Below are 12,835 nucleotides of genomic sequence, written 5' to 3'. Positions count from 1 at the left end.
GCATAGTGGATAAAGCATTGGACTTTCAAGCAGGAGGCCCCAAGTTCAATCCCTGGTAGCACATGTACCAGAGTGATGCCTGGTTCTTTCTCTCTCTCCTCCTTTCGCATTAATAAATAAATAACATCTTAAAAAAAAAAAAAAGAAATATTCATTGTGTATGGACTTGAACTGTCATCCTATTAGTGTTTTTTAATTCAACTTTGTAGTAACAAACTGTATGTGTGTGTGTGTGTGTGTGTAGTTTTGTCACATACATGTCACATATATCATATATAGGTCTTGTTTGTCCATTGTATACAAACTGAAAAAAAAAAGACCATTTCTCTGTCATGTGTTGGAACAGACAGAAAATATTTGTGAGCAACGAAAGAAAAAGATGAAAAATGTCCAGTGGCTGTTTTGTTTAGTAGCTTGGCATTTGTGTGGATACTTATAAGTTCACTTCAAAGTAAAACTCACCAAATGCTAGATTTGATGGAAACACAATTTTTTTTCTTGTTTGTGTTTCCTGGCCCATAGTATGTGTGATTCCACTGTTCTATGTTTTTTTTTTTTTTTTTTTTTAATTTTTTTTTTCTTTTTTTTTTAAATATTTATTTATTCCCTTTTGTTGCCCTTGTTTTATTGTTGTAGTTATTATTGTTGTTGTCGTTGTTGGATAGGACAGAGAGAAATGGAGAGAGGAGGGGAAGACAGAGAGGAGGAGAGAAAGATAGACACCTGCAGACCTGCTTCACTGCCTGTGAAGCGACTCCCCTGCAGGTGGGGAGCCGGGGTTCGAACCGGGATCCTTATGCCGGTCCTTGTGCTTTGCGCCACCTGCGCTTAACCCGCTGCGCTACAACCCGACTCCCGTTTTTTTTTTTTTTAGATTATAAAGTGGGAGAAATGCCACAGCACTGTTTCACCATCAGTGAAGCATCCCTCCTCCTCACATTGGTACCATAGTGCATGGAGGAATTTATCTTAAATATCAAACAAAAAGAAAAAAAGAAATGTCTATTGTGTGCCCGGCACTTGGTTCATTTTCCCTCTGTCACAGGTGTCATTTCTCAAATCACCAAGAATTGGGTTTAATCTGTCCTTCTAGCTCTTCTACAGAAATCTATTTCCCAGGAAGGATCATGGAATGTAAAGTGCACACAATGTAGTCAACAACTTGTTTGGCTCTATATGTTCACTCTCTTTTCAGCCACCAGGTTCCAGATGCTAACATGATGCCAACTGGACTTCCCTGGACAGACAACCCCACCAATGTGTGCTGGAGCCTGGCTTCCCCAGAGCCTCACTCCACTAAGGAAAGAGAGAGATTGGCTGGGAGTATGGATCGACCTGCCAATGCTCATGTTCAGCGGGGAAGTAATTACAGAAGCCAGACCTTCCACCTTCTGCATCCCATAATGACCTTGGGACCATACTCCCAGAGGGATAAAGAATAGGACGGCTATCAGGGGAGGGGAGGGAGTAGGCAACAGAGTTCTGTTGGTGGGAACTGTATGGAGTTGTACCCCTCTTATCCTATGATTTTGACAGTGTTTCCTTTTTATAAATAAAAAATATATAAAAAAATTTTTAAATGCACACAATAGAACTAAGAAGGCTGGGGTGATAGCTCAGCACATTAGAACACAGGACTTGCATGCCAGAGGCTCTAGGTTCAATCCCCTTTCCCTGCCATATACCAAAGCTGAGCAGCGCTCTAGCCCCTCCTCTCTCTCACAAAACCTTATTTTTTAATTATAAAACATACCACTGGGGGCCAATCAGTAGTACAGTGTGGTTAATCAGTGTGGTTAAACCACACATGGCATGAAGCACAAGGACCGGTGTAAGGATCATAGTTCGAGCCCCAGGCTCCCCACCTGCAGGAGGGTCATTTCACAAGTGGTGAGGCAAGTCTGCAGGTGTCTATCTTTCTCTCCCCCTCTGTCTCTCTCCCTCTCTGTGTTCCCCTTTGCTCTCAATTTCTCTCTGTCCTATCCAACAACAATGACAGCAATGACACCAATAATAATAACAACAATAATGATAAACAAGGGCAACAAAAGGGGAAAAAATGGCTTCCAGGAGCAGTGGATTCATAGTGCAGGCACTGAGCCCCAGCAACAACCCTGGAGGATATACATACATATATAGATATCTATATGGCTAAAAAATCATGCTGTCTTTATTACAGAAGACAACAAAAGCAATGTCAGGAGATGATGTGACTGGATTTTGGGGAAAGCCAGGGTAATGACTGCTGCGCATCCCCCTCCCCCGATACACACACTACTTTTCAGCTGTGACTTTTGGTGGTGCTGACGATTGAACGTGGGAACTTTGGAGCCTTAGGCATGAAAGTCTTTCAGCAAAACCACTATGCTATCTCCCTTCTCTTTTTGGATGATATTCTTTCTAGCATTTACTCTTTGAGTCTACATGCTCCTCACTCTTTCACCTGGTTTGTGAGCCTGCTGACTGTGTTTTTGTTTATAATCCTGAGACAATGAACAGGGTTTTTTCTTCTGGCAAAATAAACGGCCCCAAGAGTAAACAGACAGAATATTCCAGTCACTCATTCATTGTAGCCATCTCAAACCAGAGCTGAAAAATCACTCACTGAAGGCAGGGCTTTTAGTTGGAGATTCTAGCAGCACAGTGTTAAATAAGCAAGTGAAACTATCTCAACCTGAACTCACATTTTCCCTCGTCTCCAAACACTAACCCAGAGAAGTAACAAAATTCTGAAGTGTGATGAGTTAGTCATCATTGCTATGAGCTATACTGCTGCTCAAAAATAGCCTACACACACACACACACACACACACTCACACACATACACATACATACACACACTCACACACATACACACACACTCACACACGTACACATACACACACACACTCACACACATACACATACAAACACACTCACTCACACACATACACACTCACACATACATATACACACACACTCACACATACACATACACACACATACACATATACACACAGTCACACACATACACACATACGCACACACTCACACACATACACACACACATACACACACACTCACACATACACATATACACACTCACACATATACACATACACACACTCACACACATACACACAGTCACATACATACACACATACACATATGCACACACATGTACACACACATACACATACGCACACACACTCACACACATACACACTCACACATACACACACATACACACACACTCACACACATACATACACACACAAACACACACACACACACACACACACACACACACACACACACACACACACACGGTCGCTTTGCTATTCCTTCCAGATGGATGGTCCAAGTCAAAGGGCCCATTAACTTGCCATAAAAACATCACAACAAAAAACATTCCTGTTGGCAGATTAGTAATAGGTCTTGTGCAGACAGAAAGTCGTCCCAAATGCTCTGAGGTCCTGGTCACTCGTTTACAATAGCCTTAAGACATCGGCTGCACTGCTGCTCCTTACTGTTGTTATTGCTCCATACCCACACAATTCCACAACTCCTAGGAGACTTATTTTATTTTTAGGTAGAAGGTAAAAGATAAGAAGAATGAGGGGAGTCAGGAGGTAGCGCACGTGGCACAAGCACACGGACAGGCTGCAGGATCCCGGTTGGAGCCTCCGGCTCCCCACCTGTAGGAGAGTAGCTTCACAGGCGGTGAAGCAGGTTTGCAGGGGTCTCTCTTTCTCTCCCCCCTCTGTCTTCCCCTCCTCTCTCCATTTCTCTCTGTCCTATCCAACAACAACGACATCAATAGCCACAACAATAATAACTACAACAACAATGAAAAGCAACAAGGGCAACAAAAGGGAAAAATAAATAAATTTTTTTTCAAAAAAACCAAAAAAGAAGAAGAATGAGAAAGAGGAGAGACATCATAGCACTCTCCACTGCTAATGAAGCTTCCCCTGTGCAGATGCTCCCATATGGTAGCTGGATGACTCAAACCCAGGTCCTTGTGCTTAGTAAAGTGTATACTCTACCAGATGAGCTACCTCCTGACTCCCAGCACTTCCTGTTATGATAGCTGGAGATATGCATCAGCTCTGCTTATCGGTATGTGAGGCTCCAGGGGAAGAACAGCCCCAGAATCCAGCCTCAATGAGCACAAGCTAGTACCCAGATCACTGATGTTCCAGTGCACCCTTCTTCCTGCATGCACTGTTCCTGTCCATCATAGAGTAGCTGAGAGGCACGCAGTGCCTGGAGGGACTTGATAGGAAGCCTTGTAAAATAAATGGAGATGCTTTGGGGGAGCCAGGACAGAAGCAACCTTTGGACAGAAAGTAGCTATCACTTCTCCCAAGGAGACCCAGGGTGTCCAGGTCTGGACTGGCGACTCTAAGGTAAATTCATGAGTAGGATGCAATGATTTCTATGTCCCTTTTCACAGTGCCCCAGATTGGCTCAGCTCATAGGAAACGCTCTCCTGGCAGCTCACAGGGACAGTCATACGTTGATTCTGGACAAGTCAGTGTTTGCATCCCAGGCTGAATCTTCCAGCCCACAAGCAAGAATTGCTAGGAAGTCTGGTTGAGGGAGCTACCCTGCACTTGTAGATATTTCTTCATATCATGTACACACATGCATACACCTATAATGTGTGTGTGTGTGTGTGTTTCTGTCACCATTCAGTTGCAGGAGAGTATCATAATTATTTCTTCTTGGCCCCAAATAAACTATCTTTCCACACTTCTTGGGGCTTGTCATTAATTACCTGGCAACTTGGCTTGTTTCTTCCATTTTTTTTTCCTTCAGCCCTCCCTTCTCCCCCTCCATAGGAGGTTAAGAAAATAAAGATAATAACAGTGAAAATCTAGAGAGGCCCCGCTAGACTTCCTGCAGAGTGCTTTAGGAATAAAAGACCTTGGTGTTATTTTTCCCCCTTTGAGAGCATCCCACACTTGCACCGCCAGGCACAAAGTCAGATGACCATGCTGACCAGTCCAGAGGGGGTGTGTAGGGGGGAGCAGATCTGAGGCTTTTCTCTAAAAGCCACCCCTTTTTCTCCAGCCCAGCACTTCCCTCCTACTTAATCAGGCTCTGGAGCTAAGTCATTCTCAGTCAAACAGCCAGTGTCAGACTTGGTTTCCTTGTGGCTCATTGAGGGAGAGAGGCAGCCTTCCCTATCCCACCCCCCCAAAAAAAAAAATCCCACTCAGGGATCAGACAGTTTTGAGTCTCCATAGCAGCTGCTTTTCTAGTCTTTGTCCCATGCAATACTCATGGGGAGCTTCCCTCACCAATTAGGAACATGTCTATATAATTCTTTTTCTCTTCTCTCCTTGATTCTGCAAGCAGAGATTTCTTCTCCAAGGAGCAACCCCTCCAATATATTTTCACCTATGCTATTTAAAAGCAGATATAAAAAGAGCTCTCCCTAGTAGTCTAGCTAATGGTCTCTTTTTTGTCTGAATTCCAAAGCCAGTCCTTATGTTTTAGCACCCCTCCCCCCACACACACACACTCTCTTGTTTGCCAGACTTTTAAGAGATAAAAGGAGATAGCATCGACACAGAGAGAGAGAGAGTGAACGAGGCACACACACAAAAGGCATTCCACTTACCACCACTCCCTTGGAGACCTGCCCAACAGCTAGCCAGCCCAGGGCTCCTGCAGGATCTTCTCCAATCTCTGCTCCACGCTCCACTCCAGCCTCCCTTAAATTTCAAGGCAGGGGGTGGGGTTGGCGGCTATGAGAGGGCGGGTTTCTCAGAGCCTGGAGGATGCCCAGTGGACAGGGCCACAGGGAGTCCAGCTGGGGCGGGCCTGTTTTTATAAAGAGGGGGAGGAAGTTCATGATGGAAGCAGCCAGTCCTGGCACTAAGCCAGTCTGATTATTCATGGTCCTGATGTCATCAAATTGCAGGAATTTGGGAGTTAGAGAGAACCTGAACAATCATCGTTCTATAGAATCCTGGTTTCAAGGGACTTACAAGGGACCCTTGGTGTCAGCAAACACACACCATTAAAGATGGAAAGATTTTTCTGGACTGCCCAGAAGAACTGCCAAGGTGGTGGGAGCCCAGGGAGATGAGAGGGTTAGTCTTACACCTGCCTCCCCCTCCAGCTGCAATGAAAAGTGCTTCAAGTAGGTGCCCGGTGGTGGCACACCTAGTTGAGCACACATACTACAAAGAGCAAGGACCTGGGCTCAAGTCTCCAACCCCCAAATCCAAGGGCAAAGCTTTATGAGTGGTCAAACAGTGGTACAGGTGTGTCTCTGTCTCTGTCTCTATCTCTCCTCTCAAGTTCTCTTTCTCTATTCAATAAATAAATGAACACTATTAAAAAAGAAAGTTCTCCACGCCCCTGCCCTTCTTCTGCCTGTATCTCTGGAGTCAGACATACTACCATGGCGCCAGGAGTTCAGGTGTGATCCCTATCTCTGAGTTTAGAAGAAATCATTTGAGTTCTATGTATCATAAAGGTCTGGAGTGGCTGGTGATTGACTGAGTTCTGTTCCACTCCTGCATCCTCTAGATGAGACTGTGGAGTAAACCTGCCTAAATCACATTACTGTACAACCTTGCCTGAAACTGTCACTGGCCAGCCAGCCAACCCCTTCAAACCAATATGAGCTATTAGTGATGCATAGTACAGTGATTATGCCACAGACTTGACTGCCTGAGGATCTGAGGTCCCAGGTTTAGTCCCTGCCACCACCATAAGCCAGAGCTGAGAGGTACTCTGGTTAAAACACACACACACACACACACACACACACACACACACACAAACACACACACAGAGAGAGAGAGAGAGAGAGAGAAACTTTCCCACTAGAGTTAGCTCTAGGTGATTTTAAAGGTACTTTTAGAAGACAAGTGGCTTTTAAAATAAATAAATGCAAATAGGCAACTCACTTAACTTGTTAACACCTGGCAAAGAGCAGCTCAGTATAAGAGAAGGGCTTAGGTTTGAATCAGCTCTAACAGTAAATGAGGGATATGACCTCAGCCAGCAGTTCCAGTTCTGCTGAGCTTGTGAATTTGTAAGAGAAGGGCAGACTAGAGACACCATGTAAATCAGACCCCTACCCCCTCCCAGTGCTGGGCTCAATAGTTGGCATCAGATATCATTGACTGATTTTACCTAAGGCAGGCATGTCCAGAGAGGGAGTAGGAGGTTGGCATCAGAGATTATGAGACAACCAGGAATGCTAGGGGAAGGCTAGAGTTCATGTCTCTGGATCCTAAATATGCTCACTTTTGCCAGGAGAGCTGGGTTTTGAGGTTGAAAATGAGGTTAAGTGTGACCCAAGTCAAGCTTTTTTTTTTTTTTTCATGTTTTATCAGACTCCAGCTCTACCAATGGGCATTACAGGGAAGGGATGATGAGGATGGATTAACTACAGGCAATAGGTCATCAGATGATCTACAAGGAGAATTGGCTGGACCCACTGAGACCTGTCTACTCTCCTGTAGCTTGGAAGACAGGGTGAGGGCCAGGGTGGGGGAGGGAGGAAGGGAGCTCTTTGCATCTGTGTTCAGCATATATACATTGTTGGTGGAAACAAGACCTTAATCAGAGCTCCTGCTTGGGTTGGTTCCCTCCTGAGTAATCACGAGTAAAACTTCTTACACTGCGTGGAGACTGCTACATAGCTGTTGACTCCCAAAATCTGACCATGACTACATGGGACCATGGGGGTGCTGAGTGTGACTGGGAGTGGGTAGGGGATAGCCTTTCCAACACCATCAGAAATGTTCCATCGCTGGGGAGCCAGAGACGACCCAAACTGCCCCTGCGGCTACAGACAGACTATGACCCACATAGTCAACGACTGCCACCTCTCCAGATTCAAAGGAGGTCTCGAAACTTTACATCAGGCTCAACCTGACGCTGTTGACTGGCTACGGAAGAAGGGCAAACGCTAGAAGAAGAAGAACACCTCTAATTCCACCTTTTGAATAGTTTCTTTATGACTCTCCTCCCTCCAGCAAAATGCAAATTTGATTTGTTAACAGTAAGTATCAAATGTGGGAGAAACTGAAGGGGTTGGTTGAAGGAGACAGGGACAGAGAGATACCAAACACAGGAGAGTAAGAAAGGGAGGGTTTTGGTTTGGTTCCCTAACAGGTGTTTTTGAGCTTTTTTTTTTTTTTTTTTTTTCCCATTGACTCAGACCAGTTAATACTCTAGTCCTAGAAACTTGAGGCCTTTGTGTTCCTACTAAATACAGGCTTGTTATTCATTTCACAGATCCTAGGGAAGCCAGAGATAGTGGGGGTAGGCATACCAAGGCTGATAAGGTCACAAGGGAGCCTTGGTTTCAGTTGAGGGATTGCTGGAGTGGGAGAGTAGTGGGAAATGACAAGAAATCTTAGTGAAATCACATCCTGGGAAAAATTGTATCCAAGTCCTTAGCTTTCAAGGAAGAGGAATAAAATCCAGAAGCAGATAACACCAAGCCAAAGCTGACATTGGGTAAGGGAAGCTAGATTCCTCCAGCGCTTTCCCACCAGACACTTTCTGTGGCAGTTCTTCCCCCAGATTAACTACAGGCAATAGGTCATCAGATGATCTACAAGGATGAATCATAAGTCAGAGCAGAAGGCCTCCTCACAGAGTGGATGGAGGAACTTGACCTGAGAACAAAGACCACACTAAGACCACAATCAGCCTTGTAAGCAGGGGCATGATGGGGGCCAGGTGGTAGAGCACACATATTACCATGTGCAGGAACCTAAGTACAAACCCCTGGTGGGGGGAGGGAAGCTTCATAAGTGGTAAGCAGTGCTACAGTTGTCTCTCTTCCTTCCTCTCTATCATCCCTCCCCTTTCAATTTATTTCTCTTATCAAATAAAAAGAAGAGAAAAAAATTTTACCACAGGGAGAGGTGGATTCATGATGTAGGCACTGAGTCCTAGCGATAGCTCTAGTGCAGAAGGAAGGAAAGAAGGAAGGAAGGAAGGAAGGAAGGAAGGAAGGAAGGAAGGAAGGGAAGGAGGGAGGGAGGAAAAAAGACATGATGTCTGTGGAGTTTCAGAGAAAAAGAGGGTAACAAGTGACATGGCAGTTTGGGACTCAAAGACAGAACTTTTTGGTGGTCTAAGAAACTAAAATGTGAGTAGCCATCTGCTTTATCCAGGCACAAGGTAAATATAATGGGTTTGAAATCATGCCCAATGGCACACTTTTCATCAGTCTATGGCCTCGTATGATTTAGTCATACCAATGATCAAAATTCCACACAAATCCACCCATCCCCTCCCAAAGACATCATATAGGATAGGCTGAATGCCAGGGGAAATGCTAAATTATTTTTTGAGGGGTGGGGGGAGTCATTCACCAGGTTACACAGGAGTTCCTTGTACTATTCTTGAAATTCTTCTGTAAATTCAAAATAATTTTGAAATAGAAATGTAGAACATATTTAACCCAATGGAATAAAAGTTTTAGATCAGGGGCCAGGCAGTGGCACACCAGGTTAAGCATACACACTAAGGTGCACAAGGACTTGGGTTCAAGCCCCTGGTCCCCACCTTCAGGGGAAAAGCTTCACAGGTGGTGAAGTAGTGCTGCAGGAGTCTCTCTCTCTCCACATATATCCCTCTCTTCTCAAATTCTGACTCTATCCAATAATAATAAAAATAAATACTTTTGTGAAAAAAAGTTTTAAACCCCCACATAAGAAAGTGACAATACCAAATGCCATTTTGATGATGAAAATAACACATGTTCAAAAACAGGGAACTCAGAATAGTGTGCTATTATGGCTGACAGTATAATTATACTGAACATCAAAATCAATCATAAAATCACCAAAACAAAAAAAAAGGAGTAGAATACAATTATGAACTGAACTGTGCTAGAGACTAAACACCACAGACTTATATGGAAAAAGAAGAGGCCGGCAAGCAAGCTTACCAGGAAGGGTGCCTGCTTCTCCATGGACATGCATGACCCAGGTTCCAGCCTGTCCCTCATAGTAATGGGGACTCTTGAAGCTATGGTATCCTTTCCCCTCATTCTCTTTGTCTCAGCCTCAGCCTCCCCCCCCTCTCTCTATATATATATATTTATTTATTTATATATGTGTGTGTAAATATATGACTATATATGTATATATAGTCATTCCAGAACAATAAAGCCCTGGAAATTACCAAAAACCAAGCAAATTGAGAGAGAAAAATCAAGTGTTGGAGTGACACACACACACACACACACATATATATATATATATATATATATATATATATATATATATATGTATATATTGTCCAGTTCCTATTTAGACCTTTCTAAGTGGTTTTAGTGAGAGATCGATTGAGTGTGTACATGAATTTCCCTGTGACACAGGCACTGGGGGAGGGTGGGGAAAGGCTCATTTGTACCAGTGTGTCAGAAGGTTAGAAATTTTCCTTAACCTATTATGGAGTTACCCATGAATAGGTTCAAACACTTTTTGGATAAAACACACTCCCCCTCACTTCCTTCACAGAAGAGACTCTTTTCTTAGCTTGACCTCCTGGATCCCTCAGACGGAACTTTCTGGCTTTGATCCTAGAGCTGCCCTGCTGAGCACAGAAGATTAACTGATTAACCCTAGTGCTTGTCTTGCTGGAATCCACCTGCATTTGGTCTCATGAGCTGCAATCCCTGGGCAGAGCCTGAGATAGTGAATCAGGAAGTTAGTCCTTTTCCCCCCCCTGAAAAATTAGTTACGTGACTATGGTTAAGTCATTTTGCCTGCTGTTTTAGCTTCCTTGTGTATCAGAGGAGAGTGATAAATTCACTTATGTTTGATTATTACACAATTACTATAGATAATGTGGGAGAAAAAAAATGCATTGAGGCAAATTGTGGGTTCACTAAGACCTTACAGAACTTAAAATTGTCCCATTCTGGTATTTGTCTTCACATGGAAAGCCTTTCTTTGCATGGAGAAGCCCTGCTTTTCTTTTTCCTTTTTTTTTTTTTTTTTTTTTTTTAAATTTATTGGAGAAGACAACAAGCAAATGAAGCCAAATCAAACTTAAGGAGATCAAGTCAGTATAGAGAACACTGTACTTGAAGCCCAGTGTTTAGTTTTTTCCTTTCTTTTTAAAATTTTATTTATTGGGGCTGGTTGAGCGCACATGTTATAGTGCTCAAGGACCCAGATTCGAGCCCCTGGTCCCCACCTGCAGGGGGAAAGTTTCACAAGTGGTGAAGCAGGGCTACAGGTGCCTCTCTCCCTCTCTGTCTCCTCCTTCCTTCTGTATTTCTGGCTGTCTCTATCCAATAAGTAAATAAAAATAATTAATAATAAAAATATTTATTTTTCCTTTATTGGGGGATTAATGTTTTACAGTCAACAGTAAATATGTGTGTACATGCATAACATTTCTCAATTTTCCATATAACTATACAAACCCCACTAGGGCCTCTGTCTTCCTTTTCCAGGATCTGTCTTCTCCCCCTCCTCCCCCCCACAACCCCAGAGTTTTTCCTTTTTTCCAGAGATGCTAAAGGGGACATTTAACTTCAGATTTCCTCAAGCTGTATCCTTCCTATTCTTCCTCTTCTCTTTCCCCTCATCTTTCTCCACCACCAACCTCCTCTAGCATCTGCTTTTTAAATACTTTTTATTTATTTGTAAAATAAAAAACAGAAAATATAGACAGAACCATAGAATAAGAGGGATAAAATTCCACACATTTCCCACCACCGGAGTTCCATATCCCATCCCCTCCATTGAAAGCTTTCCTATTCTTTATCTTTCTGGAAGCATGGACCCCAGGTTATTGTGGGATGCAGAAGGTGGTCTGGTTTCTGTAGTTACTTCTCTGATAGACATGGGCATTGACAGGATGATCCATACTCCCAGCCTGTCCCTATCTTTCCTTACTGGGTCAGGGCTCTGGAGAGGTGGGGTTCCAGGGTACATTGGTGAGGTCATCTATCCGGGCGAGTCAGGTTGACATCATGGTAGCATCTGCAACTTGGTGTTTGGAATGTGTATTCTTTTGCTTCCTCCTTTGTGTGTGTGTTTATTTTATTTTTTATTTTTTTATTGGGGAATTAATGTTTTACATTCAACACTAAGTACAATAGTTTGTACATGCATAACATTCCCCAGTTTTCCACATAACAATACAACCCCCACTAGGACCTCTGAATCCTTCTTGGACCTGTATTCTCCCCACCCACCCACCCACCCCAGAGTCTTTTACTTTGGTTCTACTTCTGTTTTCTTTTCTGATCTTGTTTTTCAACTTCTGCCTGAGAGTGAAATCATCCCATATTCATCCTTCTGTTTCTGACTTATTTCACTCAACATGATTTTTTCAAGGTCCATCCAAGATCGGCTGAAAACAGTGAAATCACCATTTTTTACAGCTGAGTAGTATTCCATTGTGTATATAGACCACAACTTGCTCAGCCACTCATCTGTTGTTGGACACCTGGGTTGCTTCCAGGTTTTGGCTATTACAAATTGTGCTGCCAAGAACATATGTGTACACAGATCTTTTTGGATGGATGTGTTGGGTTCCTTAGGATCTATCCCCAGGAGAGGAATTGCAGGGTCATAGGGTAGGTCCATTTCTAGCCTTCTGAGAGTTCTCCAGACTGTTCTCCACAGAGGTTGGACCACTTGACATTCCCACCAGCAGTGTAGGAAGGTTCCTTTGACCCCACACCCTCTCCAGCATTTGCTGCTGTTACCTTTTCTGATGTATGACATTCTCACAGGAGTGAAGTGGTTATCTCCTTGTTGTCTTGATTTGCATTTCTCTGACAATCAGAGACTTGGAGCATTTTTTCATGTGTTTCTCGGCCTTTTGGACCTCCTCTGAGGTG

At 43.6% G+C, this 12,835-nt stretch overlaps 1 protein-coding gene across 1 annotated transcript in view; it reads right to left on the bottom strand.

Annotated features, from left to right (window-relative positions):
• PLAT (plasminogen activator, tissue type) overlaps positions 1 to 5,797 on the bottom strand; it is a 39,242-nt gene extending 33,445 nt beyond the window's left edge. Inside the window, exon 1 of the mRNA XM_016187991.2 lies at positions 5,612 to 5,797. The gene's annotated coding sequence lies outside the window, so the exon portion shown is untranslated. The remainder of the gene's footprint in view (positions 1 to 5,611) is intronic.
• Positions 5,798 to 12,835: the final 7,038 nt, after the last annotated feature.

This window comes from Erinaceus europaeus, chromosome 2 (genome assembly GCF_950295315.1).
Source record: "Erinaceus europaeus chromosome 2, mEriEur2.1, whole genome shotgun sequence".
NCBI classification, from domain to species: Eukaryota; Metazoa; Chordata; class Mammalia; order Eulipotyphla; family Erinaceidae; genus Erinaceus; species Erinaceus europaeus.
Note: the sequence above shows the minus strand (reverse complement) of the source record. Positions and strands in the feature narration are given on the sequence as shown.